The sequence below is a fragment of the Puma concolor genome, chromosome A1 (genome assembly GCF_028749965.1).
Source record: "Puma concolor isolate L17-30 chromosome A1, mPumCon1.1.hap2, whole genome shotgun sequence".
Lineage (NCBI taxonomy): Eukaryota > Metazoa > Chordata > Mammalia > Carnivora > Felidae > Puma > Puma concolor.
Window position 1 is genome coordinate 125,162,164 of NC_141667.1, and position 13,712 is coordinate 125,175,875.

Sequence of the window (13,712 nt, forward strand, 5' to 3'; positions counted from 1 at the left end):
TTAGCATTTATTGAGTGTTTATTAGGCACCAAACTTCTCACAACTGTCTTGGGCAGAAGATACTGTTATAGATAAGGTAAAGAAGGCTTAAGGTCCCCAACTGCTAAGAGTGACAAGGCAACAAAAGGGCTGGGCTAGCATTGAAAGCCCAAGCTGGGACTCTGAAACCAGGGCTCTCTACTTCCAAGCAGGCTGCACTTCCAAACCTGTCCATCTTTCCCCTCCTGCTGATAGTTCAGCTTCCCTTGACCTCCTTGTATCAGCAGATTTTCCCAGGCCCCTCTCTCATCTCTGGTCCACCCACTGGGATTTTCAATACCTCCCATCATCAATCATTGTCTGGCCAATTATTCAAGACCCTCCTAGGGTTACAAAGGGATTAATTCCCCAATCCCTCCCAACCCAGCTATTCCTCCATCCTTTCTAGAGCTAGCCAATCCACCTAAAGGTCAAAGGTCAACAGTGCCAGATGGGGTTCTGTGTAAGTCTCCCTTATCCCAGGGTCAACTCCTGGAGAACGTTGGGAGGTAGCCTAGGCAGAAGCTTCAAGCCCTCTTTTGCCAAGCTCCTCCTTCCCAGGGTGACCAAGTCTGGATCCATTCCAGGCAGTCCATGGAGCAGGGCTGAGTGTGGGAGAAACGTTGTACCTTCAGAGCTCTTCCTCTACTACCTGCTGGCTCTATGGCCTTAGCCAAATCACTTAGTTCCTTTGTGCCTCAGTGTCCTTATCCATAAATTGGGAATAAAGACAATAATACCTCCTCAGGCTTTGGTGAGAATTAAATCACATAATGGCTGTAAATCATTTAGCACAATGCCTAAAATCAAATGCTGAGAGAAAGCAGAATGGTTTAGGTCATCAGTTTAGCATTGCTGGCCCTAATCCCCCACTCCTCAGGGACCTATCCATCTCCTCCTAAAGACCCCTGGGGAGGCCCTGGTTGGTGGGGAACTGGGACAGCATACAGGGAAGACGGAGTAGAGAAACTAACTGATTCCATGATTATTTTCTAGTTTCACAACCCAGGGCTCCCTAGGAATAGCTGCAAACCCAGGCTGGCTTCCTCTCCTCCTGACCACCCCTCTCCACCTCCTAGCAGTGTTATCTCCTAACTTGACCACTAAAATCTGACACTAAGTAGGCCCATCTGTATTTTGGCAATATAGTAAAAAATGGGCTCCCTTTGATCCAGCAAGTCTACACCCAGAAATGTGTCTTGAAATAACTAAGAAGTCTAGCAAGGATTTTGTGATAAGGATAGTCCTCTCAGTGTTATTTATAAGCAGAAACTCAGGGCGCCTGGGTGGCTCAGTCAGTTAAGCGTCCAACTCTAGGTTTCAGCTCAGGTCATGATCCCACATGTTGTGGGTCTGAGCCTTGCATCGGGCTCAGCACTGATAGCACGGAGCCTGTTTAGGATTCTCTCTCTCCCTTTCTCTGTGCTGCCCCCCCATCCACTATCTCTCTCTCTCTCAAAAATATTAAAAAAAAAAAAAAAAAAAGAGCGAGAGAAGCAGAAACAAGCTCTGAGTCTAATGCTTAGGTGATTGGCGCCACACACACACACACACACACACACACACACACACACACGTCTCTCAAACACAACAGTCCAGCCATTACAAACTGTGCAGCAGAAGAAGGTTTTAGTGATAGGAGCAAATGTGCAGAATATGTTTTGTTAAAGTTTTCATATTTTTAAGGAAAATGATAAAATTTATTTGAAAAATTTCTTTTTGTTACTTATCTATGGTTTCTAATTTATTTGTGAATGAGCATATATTTATCCTGTAATGAGAAGCAAAAGCCCACAAAACTTAGTTAGAGATGGGAGTTGGCAAAACTTAGTTAGAGATAGGAGTTGATGGACTGGCTTTATATTTAGCCTCTGGATGAGTTCTTGTCTCCCTATGGCCCAATGAACTCCAGAATAAGAAACCCTAGCAGATCTAAAAGTTTGGGTCAAAAGAAAAGCAGTAGCAAGAAAGAAGACCCAAGCACTTCTGTGGTCCCTATTTTGATACTCTTTGGTATCAGCGGTAGTGTGTTTGATCAACTTGAGAGTTGGGGACACAACCTGACAGTGCCAAGGAGGGCTGGTAGCCCCTTCTCTTTCTCTGATTTGGATAACTGATGCTTTCTCATTCTCATGCAAACAGACCCCCAAGACAGGTCCTCAAGGAGCCCTTTTCCACCTGCTGGGCCCTTTGGTGTTCTCTGGCATCCTAAAGGTCTGGGCTACTTCCTCGAGAGGTGCATTCCACCATGTCTTTCTCCCATTGTTCACCCTTCCCTTTCCATTGTCCTCTGTTCAGGTGATGTACCCAGGCTACCTGTGAGGGGGAGGGGAGGATGCTTATCTCTACTCTGGGGTACTATGAATGATAACTACATAGATTTAATGAGGGTAGCTCATATTTGTTGGGAAGCTTGCAGAAGGCTTAGAGGATAAGCTGGACACTAGACTTCTGCATCTTCAACAGCCTCTTGGGTAAAAAAAAATTTTAAGATTTTATTTTTTAAATAATCTCTACACCCAACATGGGGCTCGAACTCACAACCCCAAGATCAAGAGTCATGTCATGTTTAGCACTAAGCACTCTCACAGTAGCATCTGCTGCCCGTCTAGGCCTCTAAGCACTGCACCACACTGCCTGTCCTCAGTTCACATAATCCTCCCACAGCACTTGTCACATCTTGTCTTCATGGCTTACTCATCTCTGCCATTAGACTATGAGTCCCAAGAGGGCAAAAATGACACTATTCTATCTGTCCCATCTATTGACCATTACCCAGACCAAGGTCTGGAACACATATTAGTAAGTACTGGCGAAATACTCAGATGATTCAGAAGAGGTTTAACACTCTGTGTCCCTCACCTCTATGAGATTGGCGCCATTCAGGGGAGGCTTTGGGTGACCTGGTTTAGGAGGGGGGAGTGCTGAAGGACATTGGGTGTAAGCATTGGCTTATCAGGTTATTTACAGGGGTCTGCTGGGGTCCAGATTACCCACAGAGATTGCAGGTTCAGACCTCCATCAGTTTGCATTGTCCCAGATCTGGTTGGTCTCCTCACATGTGCTAGCCTCTGGTTTTCAGGGTACTAGATGTCAATAGGCAGGTGACTCGGGGGCATCCATTCCCACATCTGGAAAAGCCGCTTAAATAGGTGTGTAGCAATAGCCTCCAAGAAGCTATAAACCTGTTCTGTCTAGAGACCTGATTTGGTTCCTGGGGAGGTGGACTCCTCAGGGCCTGGGTACCTGTTGGCCTAAAGGGTGGGGGAAACTTCTTTTCTTTGTTCCTTCCTCCTCTTTGCTTTTAATATTCCAGCTCAATCATTTCCGCAGCTATTTTTGTCCCTATAAGCACAGAGGGCTCAAACATATTTACAATTGTGACATATTGTTCCTTAGTCTTTCCATTTTGTTTCTGATAATGCCAGTTCTGGGCATCTTAAAACTTTGGGACCATTGGGAAGTATTTGACAGGAAGGCTTTTGAGATGGGTTTCAAAAGTGAGGAGAGAAAATGGGAAAAGTGTATTCAGGTCAAGGCACAGAGAATTCTATGATAAAACAACAAAGGATGTGGGGGAGGAAGAGATGGGAAATGACAGGAAATGAGACTGAAAGGGCCTTGTAGGCCAAGCTAAAAGTTTGGACTGGATCCTGAGGGCAGTCAGAAGCCATTGAAGAGTTTGGGTCAGTGAGTGTATTCCAGCAACACAAAGAAATATTCAAATAGCTGATGTGTATCGACCACTTGATTTATAATGAAAAAGATGATTCTTTAGGGCTCCCAACAATCTTATGAGATGGTATTACTATTTCCATCTAATCTTAAGGGAATCTGGAGCAAAGGAAGGATTGTTTGCTCAAGGTCAGAACTAGGAGCTGATTCTGGAGTCTCTTTACTTATGCTGGCAGATCTGAGAGAGGGCAGAGTTCAGGGAAGGGTTCTGGAGAAGGCAGAAAGGCCAACCACACTCCACAACTGCCTGGATGTGGGTGTGAGGATGGCAGGGATCTCAAGAATGGTGCCCAGGTTTCGGACCTGCGCACCCTGAGAAACGTGCAAAAAACCAATCTCTGGGCAAAAGCCCGGAGGGTGGTCCAGAGCCAGCCAGCCAATGGCCCTGGCTCCGAGGCTGACCGTTCTGGCAGGACAGGGCCAGACCTGTCGCCCAAGCTGTGCGGGAGCGGGAGGCGGAGGCGGAGCGGGAGGCGGAGGCGGAGGCTGAGGCGGAGCCGGAGCCGGGCGGGTCCTCCCGATCCTCCCGGAGAACAGAGCGCGGCAGGCGGGGCAGAGGACTGACGGGAGCAGTGCCACCTAGCGGAGGCCGGGGCCTTGGCACCCGCGCCCCATGAAGTCACCGCCCCCGAGGCATGCCGGGAATGGTAGAAGCCGGAGGAGAAGACCAAATGGATAGAGGAAGGGTATGAACCTAGCTGCAGTCAGGGCCCGTCTGACCTCTGTCCAACTGGGGACTCAGCGCGCACCGAGTGTGGGGCGCTGAGGGTCCCCGATGTGCCGTACCTTCCCCACCCTTATCCTGTACGTCCTCAGGCAGCAGGCACGCCCACCGTGACCTGCCCCTCTCAGACCCTTCAGATTCCATATTGGATCCCTTCCTCCCTTCCTCACATTCCTCCAACTTGCCTTACCTAATTTTGGGTTCTCTCACCCATTCCCTTCTCCTCTGGCTGCTTACCTTCCCTTAGCTCACAGCCAAAGCATCATCGGGTCCTGTGGATGCTCCGGTTCCACCTCCTCTCCCAAATCCAGCCTCTTCTCTGTCCCCACTGCCTCTTTCTTGATTCAGGCCAACATCCACTCCAGGCTGGAAGGCCATCTCAGCCAGCAGTTCTCTTGCACCCATTTTCCACATTGCAGACGGATCTTTGTAAAGATTCTCTGGTTCCCAGGATGAACGCTCTTCAGTGGCCTTCCTGTTCCTTTAGTATAAAGATGAAACTCGATTTGACCTACCAGCTTTTCACAGCATGGCTATGTGACCTCCAGCCCATCTTTCATAATGCCTTTCCCACATGTTGAGCCACAGTCCCACCTTTATCGAAATCACTAGTGGAGCTTGTTGACCAGGCGGACTCTGGCCCACCAAATCAGACTTCCTGGAAGTGTCACCCATGTTTAACAAGTCTCTGTTGGTTGACCCACTTCTTGCAGCTTCTGAAAAATGCCAGGTCTCTGTGCCCCCTGGCCTGTACACGGGTTCCCCCTGCCTAGAGAGTATACCTCCCCCATGTCCTTCTGATTGAGTTTAAAGGTCACCTCTCTCCTGCCCTTTACAAGCCCTGGGCTTACTCCTAAAACAGCAGGGTTTTTTAAAGTTTATTTATTTATTTTTGAGAGCTGGGGGGTGGGTGGGGGGAGGACGAGTGGGAGAGGGACCGAGAGAGGGAGAGAAAGAATCCTAAGCAGGCTCTGCACTGTCAGTGCAGAGCCCAAAGTGGGGCTCAATCTCATGAAGTCTGAGATCATGACCTGAGCTAAAATCAAGAATCAGACACTTAACCGATTGAGCCACCCAAGCGTCCCATAAAAAGTAGCACTTATGAAATGGACTTTTGTTTGTCTGCTCCTTTGTCTGTTCCTCCAGCCAGAACATAAGCTCCAATAGCAAGGTGCCTGACACAGAGAAGGGACTCAATAAATACTGGTTGAATATTGAATGAATGAATATCTGGGAATACTCCTGTTCAAGACAACCCTAGGACCTGGCATGATGGTGTGAGAAAGAAGAACAACCCAGAATAAGCCAGCCCTGAGGATGCAGAAGAGAGAGTGATTGGGGAGTGGGCCCTTCCATTTCCCCTCATACTACTACATACTACAGGGGTCTCATTTAGGGGCACACACACGCCCCAAGGAAGCCAAGGAGAACCTGTGCCTGTATATCAGCTTTCTTCTCTGTGGCCCCATGGACCTATCCTTCCTCATCTGCTGGGGGTTTTGAGTCCCCCCCCCCTTTACTGTCCAGAACATCTGGGGATGGCATCTTTGTACCCCTGGCAGCACTTTGTCTTTTGTTTTTTGGCCCATCAGTGAAATCCCAAGCCCACTCCATACCAATGATTCACTACAGCCTCAGGAATGAAAGCCAGAGAGGCAGCCTCAGACAGCAGGGTCAGCCCCTGCCCAGGCTGTAGGGAAGGCACTAAGGGAAACCAGCCATCAGGTGCCATCTAGAGCCAACACAGACCACTGCTGGGTCCTGGGTCTTCTCTGGGTACAGAGTCAAGGTACTCTAACTGCTGTCCTCAAAGATGTCTCCATCTAGTTGGGGGTTGTGGAAAGGACTTGAATTGGTTCTTAATTACAACGGCAACGGTAATAGCAGCTATGATTCTTATGGAATGCTTACCACATGCCAAACATTTGACATGCAGTGTCTCTCACACCTTAAACAATCCCTTTGCAGATTAGGAAACTGAGGCTCAGGGAGGTTAAGCCCATCCATACAGTTGAAGGGATGGGTATAAAGCAGAGCGGTTGAGAGGAGGGCTCTGAATGAGTCAGAAGGGGATACACTTTGGTTTGGGGGGGACAGTCGTGGCAGAGCTCCTCCCTTGGAAGGGGAGGCGCGTGTGAGAGTCAGCAAGGGCAGATAAGCCCTGCTTGCCAGGCTAAGGAACTTGTACTTGTTCCTCTAGGCTCCACACCAATTGTTCCTTTCTTCTCTGTTTCTATCTTAGGTGGTCAAATGCCATGATTTGACCTAAGGAACTGAAGCTGTGGGTCCTGGCCCTGCTATAGTCTGGTTGCAGGGCCTCAGGCTGGTTCCTGCCCTCTCTGGGCCTCAATGTCCTCTCTCTGAAAGGAGCCTGACTCAGGCACTTCTAACCCAGCCCAGAGGTCTCTATTCATAGCTCTAGAGCAAAATTAAGCTCAGATGCAGGAGCAGCTTTGGGTTAACTTTAGTCTTTTAGCCTTTTCTCCCAAATAGCCTTTTCCCCCCACTTCACATGTGCCCCCAGGACACAGGACAGGCACAGAGGAGGGAGGAAGGAGATAGAGCAAAGGCCTTTCTGTCTGTATATCTCTGAGTGGATCAATTGTCCAGATTTCTGCTGTTTTGGGTGGTCCTCCTGGTTAGGTCTCCAGACCCATACAGGCAATCTCTTCCTCCTCTTTACCATCTATATTCATTCATTCATTCATTCCTCAAACGTGAGGGCCTCGTCTGTACCAAGCATTGTAGAAGACCCTGAGATATAGCCATGAACCAGATGGACATGTAGGTGGTAGGACTGCCTCTCTCCTAGTCCAAATGGCCACCAGGTGTCACCAGTGCCAGCCACACAGCCTTTCATGGGTCTGAGAAAAGACGGGTTGGGATGGGAAAATGTGGATGGGTGAACCAGACCAGCTGTACTCAGTCTCCATCACAAGCAAGTTCTTCAAGTGGAAAAAACAAATTTACCTCCTTGCCCCTCCCCCACCAAAAGACACCCTCATGACTTCCTCAATAGCCCAGCTTGTCTGGGATCGTAGGAACTCACACATTCTGTCCAGTATTCTCTCTGTAGCCCATCCCTCACAGAGAGCCCACCAGGCTTCTTGTAAACCCTTTTGGTGATCACAGCTCACCACCTCCTAGGCAGCCTATATTATTAGAAGATTCTTCCCGATTTGGAACCAAAATTAGGGGCACCTGGGTGGCTCAGTTGGTTAAGCAGCTGACTTCAGTTCAGATCATGATCTCGCAGTTTGTGAATTCAAGCCCTGCGTTGGGCTCTGTGCTGACAGCTCAGAACCTGGAGCCTGCTTCAGATTCTGTGTCTCCCTCTCTCCTCTGCCCCTCCCCCGCTCATGCTCTGTCTCTGTCTCTCAAAACTGAACAAACGTTGGGGCGCCTGGGTGGCGCAGTCGGTTAAGCGTCCGACTTCAGCCAGGTCACGATCTCGCAGTCCGTGAGTTCGAGCCTCTCGTCGGGCTCTGGGCTGATGGCTCAGAGCCTGGAGCCTGTTTCCGATTCTGTGTCTCCCTCTCTCTCTGCCCCTCGCCCGTTCATGCTCTGTCTCTCTCTGTCCCAAAAATAAATAAATGTTGAAAAAAAATTAAAAAAAAAACTGATCAAACGTTAAAAAAAATAAAAAAAGAACCAAAATTTGATACTCACTTGGATTTGTCCTAGTTCTGCCTTCTATGGTTACAAAGAGGAAGGCTTTTCTGTCTTCTACAGCCCTTCAGACAGTTGAAGAGATTGCTCAGGTGTCCTGAGTTCATTTGTTTGTTCATCATTCATGACTGCATGCAGAGCATTTACCTTACGTCAGGCCTTGGGGCCACAGCAGAGAATAAGCAAGGTTGATGCTGCCCTCCAAGGCTTACAGACTGTACAAGAAACCAGCAACCGAACCAGCAGTAACAATAAAACATGCACAAGGCCCAAATAGGAAAGATCTGGACTGACACAGAGCAGAAGGCAAGGCCCTCACCTAGCATGGGGTCTGAGAAGTCTTCCTGGGGAGATCTCTCTGTGGTCAGGCAAAGGAGAACAGCTTCAAGGCTGTTCAGATGTCAAAGTTTTAAAGAAAATTTTGGGGAAACAATTGGGAGGGTTTTGCTCATGTCCTGAGCTTAGTCTGCTTGCCGGGAAATGCAGCATCATGTAGTGTCAGGGGGGAGGCTTGGTGCACAGCGCAGGGGACAGGAAGAGACATCTAGGCAGGGAGAGAGAGCATGGAGTGTCTGGGACACTGACAAGGCCCAGTCTTGTCGGAGTGCACAAGTGAGGAAGGTGCTAGGAGACAAGGGCCCCCCAAAAGAAGGATGAGACAACTTCCAGCCCTTCAACAGCTTCTAGAAACCGGTGTCTAATGCCCAGCTCCGATCTGATGTGGGGTCTGGGAGATCCACAAGGTCACCATCCTTGATGCAGATACTACATTCCCATGAACACAGGCCAGGGAGGCAGCAGCCTTTTGATGGCAAGTCGAAGTGCACCTGAGGTCCTTTAAAGCCCTTAGGATGCTTCACTCAAACTGCTAGAAGGCCAGAGTGTGCCCATGTAAGGATCATGCAGCTGAGTTAATGAACTTCAGACTGAGCTGTTTTTCTTTCTTCCTTTCTTCCTTTCTTCCTCCCTTCCTTCCTTCCTTCCTTCCTTCCTTCCTTCCTTCCTTCCTTCCTTCCTTCCTCCTTCCTTCCTTCCTTCCTTCCTTCCTTCCTTCCTTCCTTCCTTCCTTCTTTCTCTTTCTCTTTTTTCTTTCTTTCTTTCTTTCTTTCTTTCTTTCTTTCTTTCTTTCTTTCTTTCTTTCTTTCTTTCTTAGCTGTTTTTCCATTGTTCTCTGGCTCATTTCTTTCTCAGTTTTGATTACTCAAACAATATGTGTTCATTTCAGTAAACATTTCTAAATAAAATAAACAAAATGAAAATCGAAAATTACCTTGTATTATTGTATTTATTGTTGTGTAACAAATTACCTCCAAACTTAGTAGCTTCAAACAACAAACACTGATTATCTCACAGTTTCTCAGATTCAGGAATTTTGGAGTGAGTGGATTAATTGGGTGGTTCTGGCTCAGGATTTCTCATGAGATTGCAATCAGGATGTCAGCCAGAGCTGCCATGATCTAAAGGCTTGACCAGGGCTGGGGGTTTCACTGACAAGGTTGCCTATTTGTGTGCCGGACAAGATGTTGCTGGTTGTTGGTAGGAGGCCTTGAAGCTCACAACTTAGACGTCTCCATAGCTGCGTGAGTATCTTATGACATGGTGGCTGACTGTCCCCAGAACAAGGTATCCAAGAAAGAGAATAAAGAAGAAGCCACACTGACTTATGGTCTAGTTAGTCCCATGCTTGGGAGGGGATTAGTCTCCACCTTTTGAAGGGAGGAATATCAAAGATTTGTGGATATCTCTTTAAACCTCCAGGTACCCCAAATCTCCTTCCAAAGTAACCATTATGAACATTATGTTGTATTTACAACCAGAGTTTTTCTCGTGCAAATATCCATATCTACTTTAAAAAATAAAAATGGGATCATAATACAAATATTGTGGTTTACTGCTATTTTATTTAATGTCTGAATAGGTAATAATGCACACAATATAAAATTTAAAAGGTACAAAAGCACATAATGACATGCAGCTGCAAGTGAGTCTCCCTCTCTCACTTGTGCCCACTCAGTGGCCCTCCTTGAAGTTCACCACCTTCACCATCTTCTTACAAATGTATATGCACAGCTACCGTGTTGTTTCCACATTCACTGATCTGCAGTGTGCTCTTTCACCTCACTATAATCTCTCAGATATTTCCATATCAGTTCATAAGGAGAGGCCTCAATTTTTTTTTTTTTTTTTTTAGTGTTTATTTATTTTTGAGAGAGAAAGAGAAAGAGAGAGAGAGAGAGAGAGCTGGGGAGGTGCAGAGAGGGAGATACAGAATCCGAAGCAGGCTCCAGGCTCCGAGCTGTCAGCACAGAGCCCGACGCCGGGCTCAAACTCACACACAAACTGTGGGATCATGACCTGAGCTGAAGTCAGATGCTTAACAGACTGAGCCCCTCAGGGAGCTGCTTCAATTTTTAAAGAGCCATAGAGTATTTATTGAGTGGAGGCACCAGAGTTTACTTAATATGAACTATTTGTAACCAGTTCTGTGACTTCAAAGTATCCTCTAAGTGTCCCTCAGTGTCAGCAAATGTACATTATTTGTTGCAGCTGCTTACCCTGCCGCTCTATGCATGTACCATCGTTATTTTAACTGATCCCGTGGTGTTGAAAGTTTGGGTTGTTACCTATTTGCTCATTTTTCTCTATTTTGCTTCTAAAGCAAACAGCCTACATCTAGTGAGCCTTTTGGTACTGTCCATCAGAAGCTCAAAAAATACACATAATCTTTGACCCCTCAATCCCACTTCTGAGAATCGCTCCTAATAATCAGAAAAGAAAGCGCACAAAGATGCACCTCCTTATGTTCATTGCAAATTTTTTTAAAGAAAAATTTTAAAGAATCTAAGGGCCCAATAACAGGTGGCTCCTTCAATCATGACTCATAATTCTATACTAAAGAATACTGGGCACACACCAAAAATTATGATGTGACTTTATTTTTATTGACCCACAAATATGCCTATGATATGTTCCTTAGTGAAAAAGCAGAATAGAGGGGTGCCTGGGGGGCTCAGTTGGTTAAGTTTTCAATGCTTGATTTCGGCTCAGGTCCTGATCTCACGGTTCAGAGACTGAGCTTTGCATCAGACTCTGCGCTGACAGTCTGGAGCCTGCTTGGGATTCTCTCTCCCCCTCTCTCTCTGCCCCTACTCCAACACTGCATGCTGTCTCTCTAAATAAATAAACACAAACATTAGGAAAAAAAAAGAGATGGTAATACTCCTCAAATTGACCTATAGATTCAGTGCAAACGTTGTCAAAATTTCAGCTGGCACCCTTGCAGAAGTTGACCAGGTGATCCTAAAATTCATATGGAAATTTATGGGTCCCAGAATAGCCAAAATAACCTTGAAAAAGAAGATCAAAGTTGGAGGATTCATACTTCCTGATTTCAAAACTTACTACAAAGCTATAGTAATCAAGATGGTACGAACTGGCATAAGGATAGACTTCCAGATCAGTGGAAAAGAACTGAGAATTCACAAAAAAAATCTCACATTCCTGGTCGATTGATTTTTGCCAATGGTGCCAAAACAATTCAATGGAGAAAGATAGTCTTATCAACAAATGGTGCTGGGACAACTGGATATCTACAGGCAAAAGAATGACTGTGACCCCCTCACTCAAACCACATCCAAAAAATTCAAAATGGACCAAAGACCTAAATGTAAGAGCCAAAACTATTAAATTCTTAGAAGGAAACATAGGTTTGAATCTTTGTTGTTGTTTTTAAAATTTTTTTCTTAATGTTTATTTATTTTTGACAGAGAGAGAAAGAGAGGCAGGGCAAGGGGAAGAGAGAGAAGGGAACAGAGGATCCAAAGCGGGCTCAGCGCTGACAGCCCAAATCAGGGCTTGAACTCACAAACCATGAGATCATGACCTGAGCTGAAGCCATATGCTTAGCCAGCTGAGCTACCCAGGTGCTCATAGGTTTGAACCTTGGTGACCTTGATGAGGCAATGGCTTCTTAGATATAGTACCAAAGGGACAAGTGACAAAAGAAAAGATAGATATTTAGATTTCATCAAAGTTAATAACTTTGTGATATAAGGACACCACAAAGAAAGTGAAAAGACAACCCATAGAATAGGGGAAAATTTCTGCAAAGCACATATCTGAAAAGGGACTTGCATCTAGAATATATAAATAACTCTTATGATAATTACAATAATACATTATTATTATAATTAAAAGACCAACAACCTAATTTTAACAATGGGCAAAGTATATGAATAGACATTTCTTGCAAAAGATATACGATGGCAATAAACACATAAAAGGATGCTCAACATCATTAGCCATCAGGGAAATGTAAATCAAAACCATAACGAGATACTACTTCACACTTACTAGGATGGCTATAATCAAAAAGATAGATAAGAAACAAGTATAGGCTAGAATGTAGAGAAATTAGAACCCTCATGCATTGCTGGTGGGAATGCAAAATAGCACAGCTGCTTTGGAAACTCGTCTGCTGGTTCTTCAAAAAGTTAAACATAGAGTTACCATATGACACCATGTCGTCCTTATCCTAGCAGGATTCCAGGACCTTTCCACATGAAAGGGATTGTGTGGGCAACCTCAGAAGCCAGAGGCCTTCCAATCCCACTCACACTCTGTCCCAGGCTCAGGGTCCCCTGAATGAGTGTTTAGGGGTTTATTTCTCTCCCAGGAACACTGATGACAAGGTCCATGGGAACTGTAATGGGGCTAGAAATAGAAACACATAGTGCCGGCCCAGACAAGCACTTGTGGAGTGTCTGGAGGGAAGAAGCAACTACCAGGAAGTGAGGAGGAGGCCCTAAGAGAAGGGCGACTGTGGAACAGAATGCTACCGTCTGCAACACTGGCCTGAGGGCAGCAACCTGTGAGCCAGGCAGCCTGAAACTTGGGCCTAACTTCCCTGCTTTGACCCTTGGCTTCCGCCTTGGATGCCAGATGGTCAGCCCAGAAGAGCTTCGAGGTCTCTGTCTGTCAGAACAGAGGAAGTGGTGAGGAAGATCCCATGCATACAGCTGTTGTGACACGCTGTAGGCCCCGAGGCCCCGGTCACAGACCCATTCTCCCATCCCCTTCTTACACTATTGACCCTGTTATGGGTTGAATTGTGTCCTCCAAAAAGATATGTTGAAGTCTTAATCTCCCAGTACCTGGAAGATAATGTCCTTGCAGATGTAATCAAGTTAGGATGAAGTCATCAGGGTGGGCCCCATCCAACAGGACTGGTGTCCTTATAAGAGGAGACGCAAGGTGAAGACAGAGGCACACGGGTGAAGAACACCCTGTGACAGAGGCAGAGACTGAACGGTTGCAGCTGCAAACCGAGGAATGCCGGACGGCGGGTGGGTGGGTGGGGCACCAGAAGGGTGCAGAGGCAAGAAAAGATCCTTATCTAGAGACTTCAGAGGAAGCATGGCCCTGCCATTGCACACTTCCAGCTTCTAGAACTGTGAATAAATTTCTGTTTAACAAATTTCTGTTTTTTGGGGGTGCCTGGGTGGCTCAGCTGATTAAACATCCGACTCTTGATTTCAGCTCAGTTCAAGATCTCACGGTTTGGGTG

General features: G+C 46.5%; 1 long non-coding RNA gene across 1 annotated transcript in view; it reads right to left on the reverse strand.

The window, feature by feature from the left end:
- Positions 1-3,753: 3,753 nt before the first annotated feature.
- The window catches only part of LOC147584430 (uncharacterized), a 57,589-nt gene continuing 47,630 nt past the window's right edge, over positions 3,754-13,712 (reverse strand). The window contains exon 3 of the long non-coding RNA XR_015249731.1: positions 3,754-4,958. This is a non-coding gene — a long non-coding RNA (uncharacterized LOC147584430). The remainder of the gene's footprint in view (positions 4,959-13,712) is intronic.